Source organism: Prinia subflava, chromosome 2 (assembly GCF_021018805.1).
Source record: "Prinia subflava isolate CZ2003 ecotype Zambia chromosome 2, Cam_Psub_1.2, whole genome shotgun sequence".
NCBI classification, from domain to species: Eukaryota; Metazoa; Chordata; class Aves; order Passeriformes; family Cisticolidae; genus Prinia; species Prinia subflava.
The window spans coordinates 36824055-36842194 of NC_086248.1; the positions used below are offsets into that span (position 1 = coordinate 36824055).

Below are 18140 nucleotides of genomic sequence, written 5' to 3' on the forward strand. Positions count from 1 at the left end.
GTGCAACTACCTGGAAAAGCATCACACAGTGTATTTCAACAGTCAACCTAAAAAGCAAACCAAAAGGATTTTATCTGCCAAAAGTTCACCCTGAGAATTTGTTTCTCAAGCTCAGCAGATTTATACTGATTTCCTTTTTTTTTTCTTCTTTGCTTTTTCTTTGCCAGAAGATGAAGTTCTGGATCAACAATTCAAGGTACACCACTGAAGTTTTGAAAGTTTTGACTTTAAAGATCTTTCAGCCCTCTCCAAAGCTTCTTTTTCCAGACAGCAGAACAATTCTGCGTCCAAAATTCTTTCATCACCACCTTTAACTTATGTACTAAGCCTAACTACTTTTTCTTTTTTTTTTTTTCCAGTAAGAAGTTGATTAATTAACACAGCTAGACCACACCACAAGTAAGCTCTGACTCTCCTTCCAACACAGACCCATTTACGAGCATTAAAACCTAGGACTTACCCACCAGATAGAGCTGAAGCTGCAGGCAAACCAGTCATCAGAGCTCAGAGAAATATTATGCTTGCTCCACAAATGCTGAAGCATTTGAATCTTATTTTTAGTTGTACACAAAGGGCAATAAATGGAAAATCTTATTGTAACCACTGCTTTTTCGTGGCCACCCACACTTCCAACACCTACAGCAAAAGTACATAAATGTAAAAGCCCCAAAACTCATGGCTCATCTGAACAAGGAATGCAAACTAGCTAGTTGCTGTTACTTTTTTCCAGTTTATATCTAGAGTGCCATTATATTCTGTGAAACATTGAAGACAACTTTTCACACGCCATGCATATCTACTGTCCAGGATTCTGTTGGATTTTCATACATTTTTCCCAGTACCAGTGTCCCAGGTAAAATCCTTCTCTAAGTTAGCTGACCACTGACTGATTTTCAAATGATGAAGTAAAGGTGCTTCCCCCAACTCTCAACTTCTTCCTCCACTGCCCAAAGTACTGAGGTACAAGGAGTTAATGCTTCACTTACCTGTGAGAAATTATGCTGAATACTCTACCCAGAAACTGGCAATTAAAAAAAAAATCCCTTTACACTCATAACAGTAGAAGAACTTCAAACAAATTGCTGTCAAGGATGATTTCATTGTGTTTAAATCCACTTTACTTCAAGTCACTTTGCAAATTACTCTTTAATTTATTACCTAAAACTCTCAGGTCGACTGTGATGCCAGTTTACTCTCCTGTGCCTGATTCCTTCCATTTACAGAAAGTAACACAAGCGTGAACCTAATTATCATCTGAAAACCCGCAGAAAGCTAGTTGAATGAACCGAGTAAAAAAGAATAAAGGAAAAAAGGTCCGTCTTAAGACGAGACCCAACACGAGGGTGATGCCATATCTGGAGACGTTGAGGGTGAACAATCTCGTGCCATTAATCTTCTTGCTGTCGCGGAAACGGCAGATTATTGTAGCGAGAAAACGATCCAACGCAATGCTTTTATGTCTCAACTCTTTGTACATCGTAAGAGGGAACGTCCTACCAGCTGGCAATCAATATTTAACTAAATGATCGAAGACAAAGAGCTGGCTCCAGAAAAATGTACCTTTACCTGTCCTTGCTCATCACTTGCCCGCTAGACCCAAGAGCACACCATCTTCCTGCAGCTCCTGACAAGGCACGGGCAGAGCCGGCTGCTCTCCACGCACGCTGCTGGATCAGGTGTGTGCTTTCCTGCCGAGGATTTAGGTCGCAGGACCTGTGTGCTGAACGCCGCAGAAGCGCGGGTATCTAAGTATTATGAAAATAAATGGGTCATACACCACTGAGCTAACAACCACACCACCCCCAAGCCAGGCACTGAATGACTGTGCAGGGCTCTGCCAGAGGGAGAGGAGAGGTTGAGCCAGCAGTGAAAACAAAACTGATGTGGTGAGATGGATTTTACTTTTCACTGGTTTGGGTTACAGAGAAAGTTGGTCTTGCTGTCACCATCTCTCAGGCTTTTCTGTAAAAAAAAAAAAAAAAAAAAAAGGCAAAAAAAGCAATGTACGGGCTGGTAAGACGTCCTGTGGAGATGGGCCGGCATCTCACCCCTCCGGGAAAGGGGAAGTGCCGGCGGCCCCGGGCGGAGGGAGGGCTGTGACTCAGTCCCCTGGGCTGGCGCACACGCACACCCGCGCTGTCACCTGCCACAGCAAAAATAAAAGTCCTCGCCGCAACACGGCGGCCACGCGGGAAACGCCGAGTAAACAGATCAATGACGCCGCGTGCCCACGCAGCCCGTGGCACCGCCGGGGTGACGAACAAACAGACCCGTGGTCAATGGCTGCGAGGCGAGAGGTGTCGGAGTAACCCGGGTTCATGTGGCACACTGCACTGCAACCCCCTAACAGCAGCTCAACGCGAGCAGAGCGCTCCTCCCGGCCACACAGCCCGTGGTCACGCGTGTGCCCGGGTGGGGATGCCTCCAACACGAGGTCTTGGTCAGAAACCTCCAGGAAGGACACGGGCTCACCACCCGCACACGTGTGACGTGCAGGCACCCTGCCTGAAGCCCACCAACACTTTTCAGGCTGTATATTTGTCCACATACATATTTTATTTAAAAAATCATAGACATACATATATATATAAGTTTTATAAATGTGTATGTTTCATTTTTATACATACGCACACAACGGTACATATAAATAAATGGTATTTGGTCAACAGATGTATTTGTATCAAAAGCTGTCCCCGGCCATCAGCCTGGCTGAGGTACAGAGGCACTGACAGTGCTGAGAAGCATTTGATCACATCGAGGGACTGACACAGAGCTGCTGGCAGTGGCCAGTGAACAGGATGCCATGGGAAGCTGTCGAGGTCCCCGAGGTAGGAGACACTCCACACACTGGTGGCACAAGGTGCAAGAGTCCTGATATGCCAGTACCATAAAATGGCTAAGAAAGTGCCTTCATCCCTATGAAAACAGCACTCCAACAGGAAAATGTACCAGAAAAATCCTGAAATGCAGACATGGCCACATCTCTCATCCAGTAAGATAAACCTGTCAATGTCCTCAAGTATGGTCATGGCACTTGGGAAGAGGGTTTGCTACTGATGGTTAGGAATGCTTGGCAAGTCAATGTCCAAAGTGATACAATTCTGCCTTCAGAAATATGCTTTTCTTATGAATTCTGTCAAGTTATCTGACCTCTAAGTGCACATTTTAAAAAAAGCTATTTTTTTCCAGGTTGTGGTGGTTGTCGGGTGACAGACATTTAACCACCAATGTCTGCATATTTAAAATTTTATATTCTTTACATCTGCCTAGAGATGGGCATAGGATAGATTTCAAGAAATCTTTCTAAATTTTTAAAAAATACTCTGAAGAACTCACAAATATGTTAGCAAATATGTAATTTCTGTACAGAGCTTCCAGAGTCTTGGGTTGCCTGTTTTTTTTATCCTGTGTAAACAATTTGTACACCCTTGAATTCAAAGATTGGATAAGCAGTACAAATCTGGTCTTTTTATGAGATGCAGAAGGACATTGATTGGGATGTTGGTTTTGCTGCTTTTAAAGGAAAACACACAGGGCTAAAACAAAATGAGAAATGTGAGCAGAGTGTGGACACTGCGAGGAATAATCACCTGCCTCCACTAGGATGCCAGCAGTCCTGCCCCAGCAGCTGCTCCAAGACACAGCTCTGTACAGTCATTTGTGACTGTTTGGGATAACAAATGGAGAAAGCCTCTCAGCAGAGAGCACAGCTTCTCCCCAACTGCATGTACTCCCACATTACAATACACTCAGTCTAACGTAGCCAGGATTAATTCCCAGATAACCTGGAGAAATGGGTTTTTCTTCACCAGCTCGGCACATGCACCATAACAGGATTTTGCAATATGCTCCCTCAAAACGAGCAAGGGACATTCTGCTTTGAACTCACACATCAGTAACAACTATTTTTATGGAGATTTTATCAATCAGCATCTTAGTAGTATTATAGAAACAAAATAATAAATGGAAGGGGCAAAAGGCATACTTGTTTATCCCACATCACCCTGGGAAAAGCAACAAGAACACAGTTGTTACAGCTGGGTCAACCTTGTGCAACTGCTCTTTCAAGCAGAGCTAATGTTAACAACTGAAAGTCCGCTTCTTTCTATGGAAATTGCTATAATGAGCTAATTGTTACAAGCAGAGTCTCTCATCAAAAACAGCCTCAGACAATGAGAAACACTGAAGAATCAAATAAGCAACGGGCAGCTTGCCCTCATGTGTACCTGTGCCGGCATGGATCTGCACACACCATGGGTGCAACCCAGCCAACAGCCTGTGAGGTGATGCATGGGTTTTCTAGGAGCTAACATACACACCTTGTTTTAAAAATGATGCATAGCTCAAGCACATAACCCCAGTTAAAACAGAAAAAAGAAAGAAAAAAAAGGAAAGGCAAATTTGATGATGGCTCCTATATCCGCACAATGGTTCTAAAGTTCATTTCGTCCTCAGACCTGATTTTGTTCCTTGAAGAAGAGACATCTGATTATTTGTAGCACAACAAAAAGCAAGACAAAACTTCCTATGCACTTCTTGGAACGAGAGAGGGGTTTTCTTTGCCGTTTCTGTCTGCTTTTACAAGTCCCCCAACAAGGATGATATTTTTGAAGTTAGTTCCTCTTGAAGTGTTTTTAATAGGGAATTTGCAAGATGCCTAATGATAAGCTTTTCAAACATACTGAGAAAAGCTTGCAAAAAATGTGAATAAGGCTTCCAAATGTCATGGGAATAGTGCTAAGTAAGACTAATGAAAAACAAGCTTTTTCTGCCTGCCTAGCTGTTACAACTCCTATTTTCAAGTCTTCTTCCCTTAAGACAAGCACTAAAAACAAATTTCAAGCCAGATCCAAAATTTTCCTGTAGTCAGACGATTCCTGCTAAGGGGGATTTAATTAATAACTGCACCAGAGAATGCCAGACCCTCAAGGAAATGGCAACATTCTCCCTTTTTTGGAAAATGAAATCAAACTCCCACCTTCTAAGGACTCTTTGACAGTGAATTCTGTTGCTACCCAGACTTTCTCCACTGCCTACAACATCACCATTGTTTTTGCTGATACTCATGACATCAGAAAAAAAAATTCCTCTCTTTACAAACTGAATTTCCATATGCATTAAAGAACACTATCCTCCTTATGCAGTAGACTTTTCTTGTTTTAAATATATCTTTTAGTGCCATATAAGCAAATAAAGTACTTCAAATAAAGGTATATCTCCAATGTAAATGCTTTGGCTCCAAAACACTTGTGTTTTTTAGAAGTAGTATTACAGATCAGTTTCTAAGATTAAAAATGGCATTAGTAAGCATTCAAGAAAAACTGACCAGTAAGGAGTGGTCTGCTTCACTGACCTGTTCTGACTAAACTGCATCATATGCACTTGCTACTGCAGTGAACAAACAAGGGCAGTAACATGCACAGTGCCACACTGTGAACCCCAATTTTGTATTACCTCCTTTTGCCAAGCTACTCTATACCACCATCCCAAAGATAAAAACCTCTTAACCACAAAGAGTTTAAAAAATTAATAAAATTAGGTTGTGCTCAAGCCTCTTCCCAAACTTGTCAGCTCTGGGGTGTCCCACCCTCCACAGAGCACAGACCATCAGACCCATGCCATCCTTACAGTAGTCCAGAAGCTTCTTCTATCTAAGAAACCAGAATTAGGATTAGAACTGATGACAAACTGCCAAGTGTCAAACCAATTTCTCCCCACTGATTCTATTCACACAGAGCCAGGCTGTGCTATAGAATGTTTCAGAGGAAGACTCAGTCATCATGGGATCAGGGATGAAATACGTGCACAGGACCATAAGCTGCTCTCCATCTTGGGCGCAATATCAAAGCACAACAAGCACTGGGGACTACTACCCTGCCTGAGAGGTTAGGAGGGAATCTGCAGTCCCCTCAATCTGTCCCTAGTAGATCTATGCACGACTTTCTTTACCCTTCAACAGTCAGGTGGAGCACTTAATTCCAGCTGGAAGGAGCTGGAGGCAGCAGTGAAGATACTTCTGAAGCCTTCTTAAAAGGCTTAAAGAGCCTTTTGGGGCAGCAGGCTGAAGGATGGAGCAGCACCAGGGCTCCTCCAAGGGAAGTACTCCAAAAGGATATGGATTTTACCATGGGAGAAATAGAAGGGTGCCTGCAGCCCTGTTGGGCAGGTGATGGCCTCCAAACTCCCTCGGAGCACGTGCACCTTTGGCAGAGCACACCGGGGTAGGTGTACACACACGAGAAAAACAAAGCGTAGTTGGAGCAACGGGGCGAACAGAGCTATTTTAAGCACTTCTCGCTACGGTTTACCGTAGCAGCAGAACACTTAAAAAAGCCGTCAAAATGACTATCACTATTTAGGTTAAAAAAGCAAGTAACTACTTCAATAACAATTTATTCACCACCTAATGTTTGCAGCTGAATTACGGCTTTTACAGTGTTTTTCTAAAGTGTGATATTTACTGCCTCTACCTTGCCTCCTCAAGATCTTTTTTTTTCCTTTTTTCTTTGGTTTTTTTTTTCTTTAAACAGAAAGGAATTGGAATCATGACTTACATGTAACTTTTCTAGGTCCTGTGCTGGCTAAAATGTTCTCACGATGCAGGGAACAGGATCAGTGGAGAAATTAAGAGGCTGCAGCAATCCATTAAGAAGTGACCCTCCAAAGTTCTGTAGGGCAGTGTTCTGGCAACTCAGTTGGAGCAACCTAAAATAAAATTAAGGCAAGAATTAAAAAAAAATCAAGCACTGAATCTTCACAAACACATCTTTATTTTTTCCTTTTGATCTAAAAAACACATTGAGGCACCTTTTTTTGAAAAACAAAAGGTCTTTATGCCAAACATGACAATTACTTTATGTCCATTTCACACTTCCTCAAAACTTTAAGCTGAAGATACTTTCCTACAAAGACCATGTTTTCCTTTCATTCATGAAGTATGAGGCCCCTGAAAATTACTGAACAGATAAACTAACATTTCTGTGATTATTCTACCAGATCACACCACAGATATATGCATTGTTATGCATACACACTAAGAAATTCTTTACTCTAATGGTGGTGAGGCATTGGAGCACAGAGAGGCTGTGGATGCTCCATCCCTGGAAATGTTCTAGGCCAAGGCTGGATGGGGCTTTGAGCAACCTGGTCTACTGATAGCTCTGCCTGCCCATGACAGATGGGTTGGAACCACATCAGCTTTAAAGCTCAACCTAAATTATTACCCTGTTGTTCTATGAAACTGCACATCACACCAGAAAGGAGTTATAACAAACCCAGCATATTTATCTATATTGAAATAATAATTCCTGGCTTTAAATAATTACTACTGGCTTTTGTCAAAGCTTTGCATTGATTTTATCAAGGAATTTAAGTTTGGAACACAAAATTTGTTCCTTTGTTTCTTCTTCACTCTGGGGAGCTTCAGAGAAGAAACACCATCAGTGTAATTTGGTATCCCTGAATTAATGCAAAGTGTGTCAGAATCCTGCAGCCACCCTAAAGCAAAACTACCCGTCACACCAGCCCATGTCAAAAGAAAACTGGAGAGAGAATGAAACGTTCATCTGCCCACAGAAAATTCACTGTGCTGTCACCTCTGTGCAAGGGGCTCGGGGCTCACTCACTGGAGGGGAGGCATCCTGGGATGGGGAAGGCTGGTGAGAGCAGGGCTGGGGCCAAGCGGCTGGAGGGGAGGGTGAAACCCCCAGCAGCCAAACCCCAACATCACCACACAGCCCAGATCCTACAGCGTGCACAATCCCAATCCCAGACTCCGGAAAAGGCTTCCCCCATCTAGCAAGGAAGTGGTCACACTCTGAAGTGGTTGAGGAGGAAATACTTGGGAAGGAGAAGTAATTAGCTTTAAGCTACAGGGGTTCTCAAGCTGAGGTTTTCAAGTTGTCAGTGCTCAACACTTTACTGTTTTCCTGGAAAAAAAACATTGGAATGCTTAACTACTATTTACTTGAGTGAAGTTGGCAACTAGGAGTGGAAAGGAAGATGGTTTTCTTTTGAACAGAAGGGGACAGCAGCAGTACAAGCAGTGGCATGTATCTGTCTTCACAGGATCACTGCAAAGGCTGTGTCTGCAGAATCACCACAAACTAAAGCTAGATAAAGGCGGAGGTGAGGAAGATGAAAATAAACCCCTGAAGTTTAGATTTTCTAAAAAACTACTCTTATTTCTTTAAAAACTTGCGAAATTAACTCTTCAGTAAAAAATTCTGGTTTCTCAAGAGATGTCTGTTATTTCTATTTATGACTAATGCCTGTTTATGACACCATAAAAAACGTGGGAAAAAAGAAAAAAACAAAATGCACTGCAAATGAGGGAGATTTGGTGGTTATTTTTGTAAGTATGCTGTTCCTGGTAAAAAAAGTTCAGTGTTTTCTGAGCAGTGATCCTACTGCATTTTACTCCAAGTCTTGCGAAGAATTCACTTATGAAGAGCATGTTGTTTCCTCTGGATGGCACCCTCCTAGATGGTTTACCAACAGATGCTCAAGCTCTTGCTACCTTTAAGGATTACCTTAATTAGGTACTTGAAAAGAATCATGAGGCTGTGCTAGGAATACAATGCTTGTGTCTCTTTAGTTTATACAGTTTTCTCCAGTTGGGCATAACATTCACTGACAGACTGTAAGAGTACCAAATATTTATGGTCACAAATATACATTATTTAAATTGCTTATAAACCTAAAAATATAAACTCTAAATCTGTTCAATCATAAATCACTGGTAGAACAAAAATAACTGTTGCTTATTGAATGGCCAAAGGACTAAAACCAGGGAAGTCTCTGTGTTTTCAATGAACAAAAATTGCACATGCCACAGCATATCAGAAGAAAAAGAAAATGAACAGAAATTGGGAATAGGGAAACAAGAAAAAAAAAGGGAGCAGGAGGGTGGGAAAGAAGATTTTCAGCACCACTGAAGCTTTTCTGAGGTCTGATTGATGTTCACTGCTGTAGAAAGCATCAGGCTGCATCCCAAACATTTCATTCCCTTCTGCAAATGTCTCACTCCATACCTCTCTCCCCATGTTCCCCAGACATTCTTGCCCTATGCAGGATGATCCAGCCAGCATCAGGTTTTACACATGATCTGAAAGACTAAAGCAGGAATCTCTCTGCCCAGGGGTCAGCTTAGGGCAGAATGAAACTTAACCCCTGCCTACGCTCAGCACCAGGGCTTCTTCATGCTTTCCATTTGCCAAAAGACTTTTCCTGAAACAGGCAAATTATTAAAGGCAAAGCTGTTTCTACAGCTGCAAACTTACAGAATACATAAAAACTGAGTTCCTATGAAGAGCCAACAGCACACCTACAGAAGAGGAATTCCAGCGGTATAACAGGCTGATTTACAGCACTGGGAAGAGCTGGATCTTAGGCAGGGTAAGATGTACTCTGTGCTCCAAGGCTTGCTCACATCAAGGTCTCAGCTCACAGCACAGACCTGCACATGTGGGCCATCAGTTAACAGGGTCATGAGAGGCCACAGAATCACTGTCCCACACCAGCTTGAAGACCCAGCTTCTGCAGTCTTTGAGGCTGCAAGAAAACCTTATATTTATTCTAAAAAGAAGCATCTGCCTTAACAGCTTACAAAGAAATTTAGAAAAATATCAATACTTCCAACTGGACTTTGTAAATCTGTTTGATTTTTTAAAAACTTGCATTATTTAACAACCTCTTGCACATTTTTGAACCAGATTACCATTTTTCTCCCCCTTTCTGATGGCTTCCAGTATATTGCCAGTCAGCTGAAATTAGCACTGAGGAATACAAACGTAAAGGAAGACACACCAGACACTCTAACTGGCAGAAGAATACATGAAGTTGAATAACCATTTGCTTCAACAAACCACCTTCCAGTCTGGATTTGTGTTATACAGAGAGAGTGTTCAAAGGAGAGGTTTTGTTTTCAATAGGGCTTTAATGCCTAAGAGGAGGAAAACTGGCAAGTTCTTCCGTTTGCTACAAACCAACCAAGAAAGGTGAATTGAGAAAGGCATGAGAATGTACCTGGGGGTATTACTCCACTTAGCATGAAAGATATTTCAGACACAGAAAATTGTGTAGCTGTGCTCAAGAAAACTGGAGATGCTGGGTGGGCCATGAGGGAAGTGAGCAACAAATACACAAATGCAACAAATCACAGTGGGTTGTTTATCCCAATGTTCAGCATAGGCGGGTAAAATGAGAGCTAAGTAAAATGACCCGCACAAGGGGACAATTTGATGAGCTTCTGTCAGATGTGGAGAGGAGGAAAAAATATTTAAGGAAGGCTGAGCACCTGCAAGCCAGGAGAGGTGAGCACAGGTGTGCAAACAGAGGTGGTGTTTTCTGGAGCAGTGCCTCACTTGGTGGAGTGCAGTGAAGCCACTTACACAAATATGTGCAGAAATGATCCCAGTGAAGTCAAGGATCCTGCCCTGTTACATGCAGTACCATCACAGATCAGCAAATGTATTTTCCTTACATTTTGTGTGTAATTTCTTTCTGGTTGAAATAGCTTCATTGGAACATTTGTAGCTTGAAGGGTCGCCTGAGGCTGAGAAGGCATTTGCAGTGCTCCTGACATCTAATGCATGATCTCTCCCTGAAATCTGTAAATTAAACCCAAGACGATATCGATACCTATGTCACGAAAGAGACATTGTCTGCTTCATCCTTGGTGCACCTTATTTCCTCATAATAACCTGCATTTCTCTTCCAAAGGGAAAGAACATACTCATCTGTCACTCTTGCATGTTCCCATGTGCGCTATTCAACCAGGGGAGGCCAAACAGGAGTCAGAAGGGCACAGCAGCTTCTTCCCCAGTGCCCAGAGGTGGGATGAAGAAAACCAACACAACCAAGGAGGTGTGGACCACAAACAGGCAGGTACCCACCCATCCCAGGGCTGCGAGGACCAGTTCTGCAGTGTGTCCCTATCTAGGTGAGCTGTGTCAACAGTCAGAGGAGACAAGACTGAGCTATTCCCTCAGATAATGGCAAAATTATGTGAGGAACCACCCTAGCTAGAAATTATGACTGAGGTCACCAGCAGAGTCTTCAAGACAACCATTGCTGGCTGACTGGCTGCAGGGGAAGTCAGCTGCTGCTGCCCTGGAGTGCTCTGGAGTCTGCAAACTGGATTTTCACCAGTTACGCTTAACAAAACCAACCAGGCTTAAACAGAAAACCTTCAGAGGAGCTGGGGAATGTGCACAGGGAGAATTTTCCACCCTTCCTTGTCCTCTGGTTGCAGTTAGGTCTGTGACACATCAGCCAGGCAGGGCTAGAAGGCATAAGGCTGTAGTTCAAGAGTATTGCCACAGGAACTTGTAAATCTTTTTATGTAAAACATGAATGATTTTCTCATTGGAATATACTTGACTTAAAGCCACTGACAAAAATATTTTATCTTGGGGTTATGACTCATGAAAGAATAGCTAGGTGTGAAAGGAAAGTTAATACATTCTGTGAGAAAAACCCCCTCCCCAGCAACCTTATCAGATGACACAAGTTGAATATTTATGTCCTATGCAGTAAAACCAATAGACAGCAAAAGCCACAGACTAATACTTTGTGTCAGATCTGATGAAAATTCAGATACCTAGCTTATTTCCCCTTAAGGGCTGGAAATTATGGTTAACACACATGCAAACAGGAGAAAATGAGATGGTTCAGTGATGAGGATGAAACTGCTGTCCCTTAGTCTGGCATGTTGGAAAATGATACCGGACTAGCCAGCACTGGTTCTCCGGGATAAGAATGCTTCCCAGGTCATCATGAAATGACACAGCTCACTGGGTTAATGCTCCTGGACTCCTGACCCAACACATGTGACCCACAAAAGCACACCCCTGCCATGCCAAAAAGATGTTCCTGTGTTGAATAATTGTCACAGTCAGACTTTTATTGCTGATTTCTTTTCAAAATTGCAAATAGAGAAAACAGCATACAGAACAAAAGAACAGGCCACAGTCAACCATAAAAACTTCCCATAAGGTTCAGCATGTGGGAAACAGTTAAGTAAATGCTGCAAAAGATGAACAATATTTAAGTATTAACACAAATGTTTGTTTTGGGAAGGTTTATCTGGCATCACTACCGGTTTTCTTCCAAGCTCTAATACAAAAATAACTATGTCTAACTGCAACTGGGAAGAGATGGCAGCAGCTCAACATTGCTCCCTTTTTTCCCTCTGTACTCAGAAAAAAGCCCAACTGTCTTACAGTGTCACACAAACTAATTTTAAGGTGATTTACGATGAGGTCAGCCATACATTTTCAAGTTCAGAAAGTTCAGTCAGTGGTCTCATTTTCATCATCCTGTGAAATGAGGACATACATGTGCAACATAAGGGCACAAGAAACAGTTTTTTCTCCAGCTGTACATCTGGTGCCTCACATTACAGCATGAAGGGAGGAAATTATCCTTTCTCTTATTTAAATCTTGGATATAATAGTTGCTCATCAAAGTATGAAGAGGGAGCCCACATTGATGGACGTACACATCTTGCCTGTGTAAACTGTGGTAGGGCTGAAAGTGGGCAAATGGTGCATCTCCCATGAAGGAACTGCCTCTTAGCTTCTCTGTGTCCACCCTTACTCCAAGCAAGGGAAAGTCAAAAGACCTGAAATCGTTTAGTGGGTAATCTTCAGTGGCTGTTAAAAATATACAAAGAGAAGGGCAGAATGGTGATGGGAAAGAGGTTCAAAATATGTTCCCTCTTGGGTGAACTCAGGTCTTTCTAACAAGAGAAGCCAGAGAGGCCATGTACAGTAATGCTGAGAAAAAGGAAATGGTATTTCATTTTAGCCAGAGTCATAAATCTTACCAGCCAGCCTCTTAACGGCAAAACGGTGAGCAGGGGAATTTTTATACAGAGATAATTAGTTGCGAGCTGATATCAGGTTTACTGTGCTGTGCACTCCGTGTGTGCAACATGTTCTCAACCTGCAAAACCCTGCACGAGGCTCTGGCTGCCTTGCTGCCGCTGGCTTTGCCAGAAGGCATGCAGCTGGAACTCCCTGAAAACCTTAGAAAAAAACATGGTGAAGAAGGAAATGGTATTTCTGCTCCACAGAAATCTTGTCTGTAGCCCAGAATGATTCTTCCACTGGGGGAAATGCACCACGTTTATAAAACCACACCCCTCCGCTACAGGGGAGATGGACCCACAAGGCATCTTGTGCCATCATTAGCACCCTCATCTTCTGGGATACAGACACCACTCACAGATCCTGCAGTGCAGGCAGATGAGTCAGAGAAAAGGTTCATCCATTGAAGTCAGAAACAAAATGTGGTTGAGGGAAATTTATCAGCCAGAAAAAAACAGCAGTGAAGATGCCTCACAGGGACCGAAGTCAATGGGACATTCCCTCCACCTGTTCTGGGAACAAGACAGCCCACCCACCAGTGCTCGTTCCTCGACATCTCGCTGTTGCAGAGAACAGCCAGGGACTTGCACTAGTGATTGGCACAAGCAAAGGCTCCACCACAGCGAGCAGACCGCACCTCCAGTCAAAGAGAAGCTGCTTCTCAGTTTCTAGATGAGAGGGAGTCCAGGAGACATGCCAGCAGCACGCTGGGTGTGCGAGGTGCCAGCGAGCATCCTAGCGCTTGTGAAAGCTCCTTTAGAAGGGACTGATTTGGTCTAGATGAGGGGGTCTGGAAGCATTCATCCCCAAAAGATGTCCAAGTTAGGAAATGGCCCAGAAAGGACAGCAGCTTCCAAAGGGACAGCTCAATGAGAAGAGAGAGCCCACCCCAGTTGCACAAGGAGCTTTGAGGCTAATGGTCCCCACAGGCTACCTTGGTGCTCCCTATCTACTTTCTGCCCATCCTCTAATTTCTTTTTCATCCCCAGCCTAGTGCAACAGGACAGATACATCCATTGCTCGATCACACTCCTCTGCTGGCCCAAAACAGCTGGAGGCAGGTGGGGCTGGGGGCAAACCAGCTTTGTCTGCATGGGGTTAAAGCAGCAGGTCTTTTGTCAAAGGCTCAGCTTGCCTGCTACCGTATGTTAAACTGAAACACCAGTCTGTATTTACTGCGCTAAACTACAATTATGGGGTTTTTTAAATCATTCAGCCTAATGGTACACAGCTGTCACAAGACTCTTTGAACACATCACTGGCTCTCTTTGATCTGATTAACCAGATAAGGAACCACAGCCAAAAGATATGAAAGGATGAGTCCAAATTTCAAACTCTCAGCTGAGCAAAGAATTTCGTTCAAAGGAATGTGCAAAATGAGGAGGGAGGAAGTTCACAATGCAAATGAAGGTTTTATTTACTACTGATATAAGCAGGTGAAATACTCTCTGTTGCACAGTTAAAGAATCAATGGGCTCCAGCCTCAAAGCGGTGCTGACAGGTGTTACATGTGCCACACTAATCTGCCAATATTTGTATCATCTTTTTTCCAGACTGGAAATGAGGAGCTTTCTTCCACAGGGATGCTTTTTAGACTGAAGAAGCCTCCCTGTGATATTGAAGAGCTACAAGGGCATGGCCCCTTCACCCAAACTGCTTCTGTTCAGTATGTTTCTTCAGAGAGCATAGTATTTATTTTTTTCTAATTCAAGACAGCTTTGTTTATTTGCTTTTATTTCTAGCATAATGTTTACTATTCCAATCAGAACATTCTGTAATCTCATCTAAATGTTTTATTATTAATTGCTGCACCCCACACCCCACCCTTAATAACTATCCTCGGGAGAGGTAAACATTTCAACATGACTTACTCTAGTTAAAGCCATGAATATGCATTATTTATTTATTTAGGTAAACAGTAATTATGAAAAATCACCAAACCGCCTTCTCTTTGAAATGAGCTCTACTTTACCAGCCTTGCCGTGGGAATTGCAAGTCCCTTAAACACATCTATTACTTTGTCCTCCTCCACCATGATTTACATTGATGGGCCTCAGACCACACTACAGCTGCCAGAAAAGCAGTCAGTCCTTATGCTGTCTGAGGCTGAGTGACAAGTCCAAAGCATCCAGAAAGGATAAGCAAGAGGTACCAAGATGTCAGCAGAGAAGAAAGTTGCAGCAGGAAGAAAAGAATGTTGCTATCTATCACTCAGTATGCTGATTTTTAAGGTTTTTTGCAAGACAATCACTACTAACGCGAAAATACTCATGATGCCCTCCTGCCTTCTCCCTACAGCTGGAGGGCTACGTCCTGACAGAGGGGCTTGTGACCATTGAAGCCTCTCCATGCTAAGCTGGGGAGCAGCCAGCCCCAAACCAAGGAGTTTTTTGTGCCAGAACAGTCAGATAGCCCAGTGTGCTGTATATATACATAGATAGGTAGATACAGATATAGATATATAGAGATAGATAGATAGATAGATAGATAGATAGATAGATAGATAGATAGATAGATAGACAGATAGATAGACAGATATACACACAACTTATGCATTGGGTAATACGCAGCTGAGTGACTCCACTCAATTTCCCTAGTTTTCTTCCTCAGTGTTACATTAACTCAAATATTACAACATCCCATCCTGACTTACATTTCCACCCGCTTCCAGCAGAAGCTGTGACAGAGATGGCAGCATCAGAGGCAATGAAGCCACTAACAGGGCACTCAATTTTTTAAACCATGAAAGTCAGACACACCAAGATTGTCCTCACGTGGTTGATGATCCAGCCTAAGGATCACACCAGCACTACTAGAGAGGAATTGAAATGTATCCCAAAGACAAAGGGGTTTTCACAGATCTAAAATTGTTGGGTAAATAGATAAAACTGCGGTTGGGGCTTTGTTTCAGTTTTCAAAGCTAATTTCCGGCCATCGTTCAGAGAAATGCTTTGCATTTCCATTTCTGACTCACCTGCTATAACAAGCGCACTCGCTGGAATTACTAAGCATGGGATCTCATCAAAACATTTCACTTTCTGAATCAAAGTGCTTTTCAATTTTACTGATGTGAACTTATCTATAAAATTTACCATGGTAACAACACTGGCGATGTGCAGGTACGAGTGCACAATGCGATGTGTCAGAGGACCCTTCTCCCACCGGGCATCCCACCAAGGTACAGGAATGCCTCCCAAATTCTGCCCAGCCACTCGGAGCACACTGACACCAGTCTCTCACATCCCCATCACAAAGTGACACACGCTCCCAGAGACATATTTAAACATCAGGTATGAATGAAAAGCATTCCTGAAAAGAATCTGCTATGAAACCGAAAATCGGAGATTGCCGCAGCGCTGTGCCTAAGTTGAGTCATCAGTTCCCTTACAGCCTAATAATTGATCAGAATGGTAAAGTTAACTGCCTTGATCAGAATGACTGATCCAAATGTTGCTTTGTGTTTGTGTGTTTCTGGTTTTTTCTTTAATTAAAAAAAAGATTTCTTAGGTAAGCAAGCCGTCTGTCATCTTGCAGGAGTGTTTGTATTCTTCAGATCATGGGAAACATCTGTCAAAACCAGATTTTGCTTTCCTCAATCAACTCGATACAGTCTTAATCACACTGTACTACAAAGAAATTAAAAACTGGTCTTGTTACAGAAAAAATACGCTGCCAACTCTCAGTGGAAGTGCTGATTTTATTTCACTTTCTTGGGATTAAATGCTGCAAAGATTATTAAAAGAGTTCCTTCCTTTCCCTGCGGGATCTCTCTCCCAAAGGAAATCCTGGGAAATTTACAGGCTGCTTTTCTCCTCTTTGTGTGCATTTCCAAAATTAACTTCCTCCCAGGAAGAGAAAGATAGGAGAAGAATCAAGGTATAGTAAAACTTCAGAGCATGCTGATTTCCCATCTTTTGACATGGGTACTCGGATAACCGAGTGATTCCCCTTCTGATGATTGCAACAAATAAACACTCCCACGTGTCTGCATCCCACAGGTCACACCTCCCCAAAATGATTCATTAGGTATTTTCACATCTTCCACACAGGGAAAGATCAAGTGAGGTTGCAACTGCCTTTAGCGGTGTTTTCTGAAGAAAAGGTGACACAAAACAGGGTGGTTGGTACTACCAGGATAAGGGTGATGTTAGACTGCCATACTGTGAGTCTTCTGCCAGGAAGTCTGCCCTGGAATAGCAAAATCATCACAACAAAAGTAAAAAGAAGCCAAATAGAGAAACAATGTGAGACTATAATAGAAAGAGCAGGCTACTCCATTACCAAGTAAATGAAGAGAAGATGACTGTGGCAGGAGGACCAGGATCAATGGGTATCAGCCAGGTGTCTGAGCTGGGGCTGTATGCAGAGCCCTGTTAAATGGACCAGTAATTTATAGATCAAGGGGACAGTGCTGGAAACATTCAATAGCGTATACATGGTCTTAATTAGAAGTATGCCCCTGGAGGGGTGAGAAATTAATGGCCATGTCTATATTAGCTTTTACCCTTAGACCTAAACTACTCCACTGGAATCATGTTGCTGATATGATGCCCAATTTTTGTATTTTATCTGGCAGTAACTCCAGCCTGGTGCTGCAGACTGAGAACCCACCAGCAGCTGGAATACATCCCCAGCACTGCTGGAGGCACAACTCGCAGTGTGTATCACTAACTCATGCATTACACATCATGCCACTAATTCTTACACAGAAGGCATGAGATAGGAAGAGAACTCGGTATGCTTTGGAGAAGGTGGAGGAGGACCCATCTACAGTGGGTACTGAGCAGTGTAATACAACAGCAGATTTTAAAACAAGACAACAGACAAAATCCAAAGCTGTGGAGAAGAAAAGATAAAACAAATGGCATAAAAAGGGAAAAGAAAATGATCTACTGGCTGAAGATGACATTAGATTGTATTTCCCTAACTGTAGTAGACAGTTGGACATGAAACTAATATCACATGTATCTGCAAAAATTGTACTCTTTTGAATGGAGTGGAATTGGATTTAAATGAAAGTCTTGCTTTAAAAAAATCGTCAGGCAAGCAATTTCTTTGAAGTAAGAAATTCCTGCATAGCTACACTTATAAAACAAACCTATGACAATACTAAACAAGACAAAATCTCAACTGTGTTTGAGAAATAATGTCCAGAAGCATATAGATTTATCTCTGCTCAGCATAGAATCTAATGAGTATCATCAACCTTGCAACATCTTGAGGAATCTTGTATTTTTCTGAACAACATTTCTATCAGCTTCAGCTATT

The 18140-nt window shown here is 42.6% G+C and overlaps 1 protein-coding gene across 1 annotated transcript in view; it reads right to left on the bottom strand.

The window, feature by feature from the left end:
- The window catches only part of BACH2 (BTB domain and CNC homolog 2), a 190818-nt gene that overhangs the window by 72538 nt on the left and 100140 nt on the right, over nucleotides 1-18140 (bottom strand). The window contains exon 4 of the mRNA XM_063389647.1: nucleotides 6555-6705. The gene's annotated coding sequence lies outside the window, so the exon portion shown is untranslated. The remainder of the gene's footprint in view (nucleotides 1-6554; nucleotides 6706-18140) is intronic.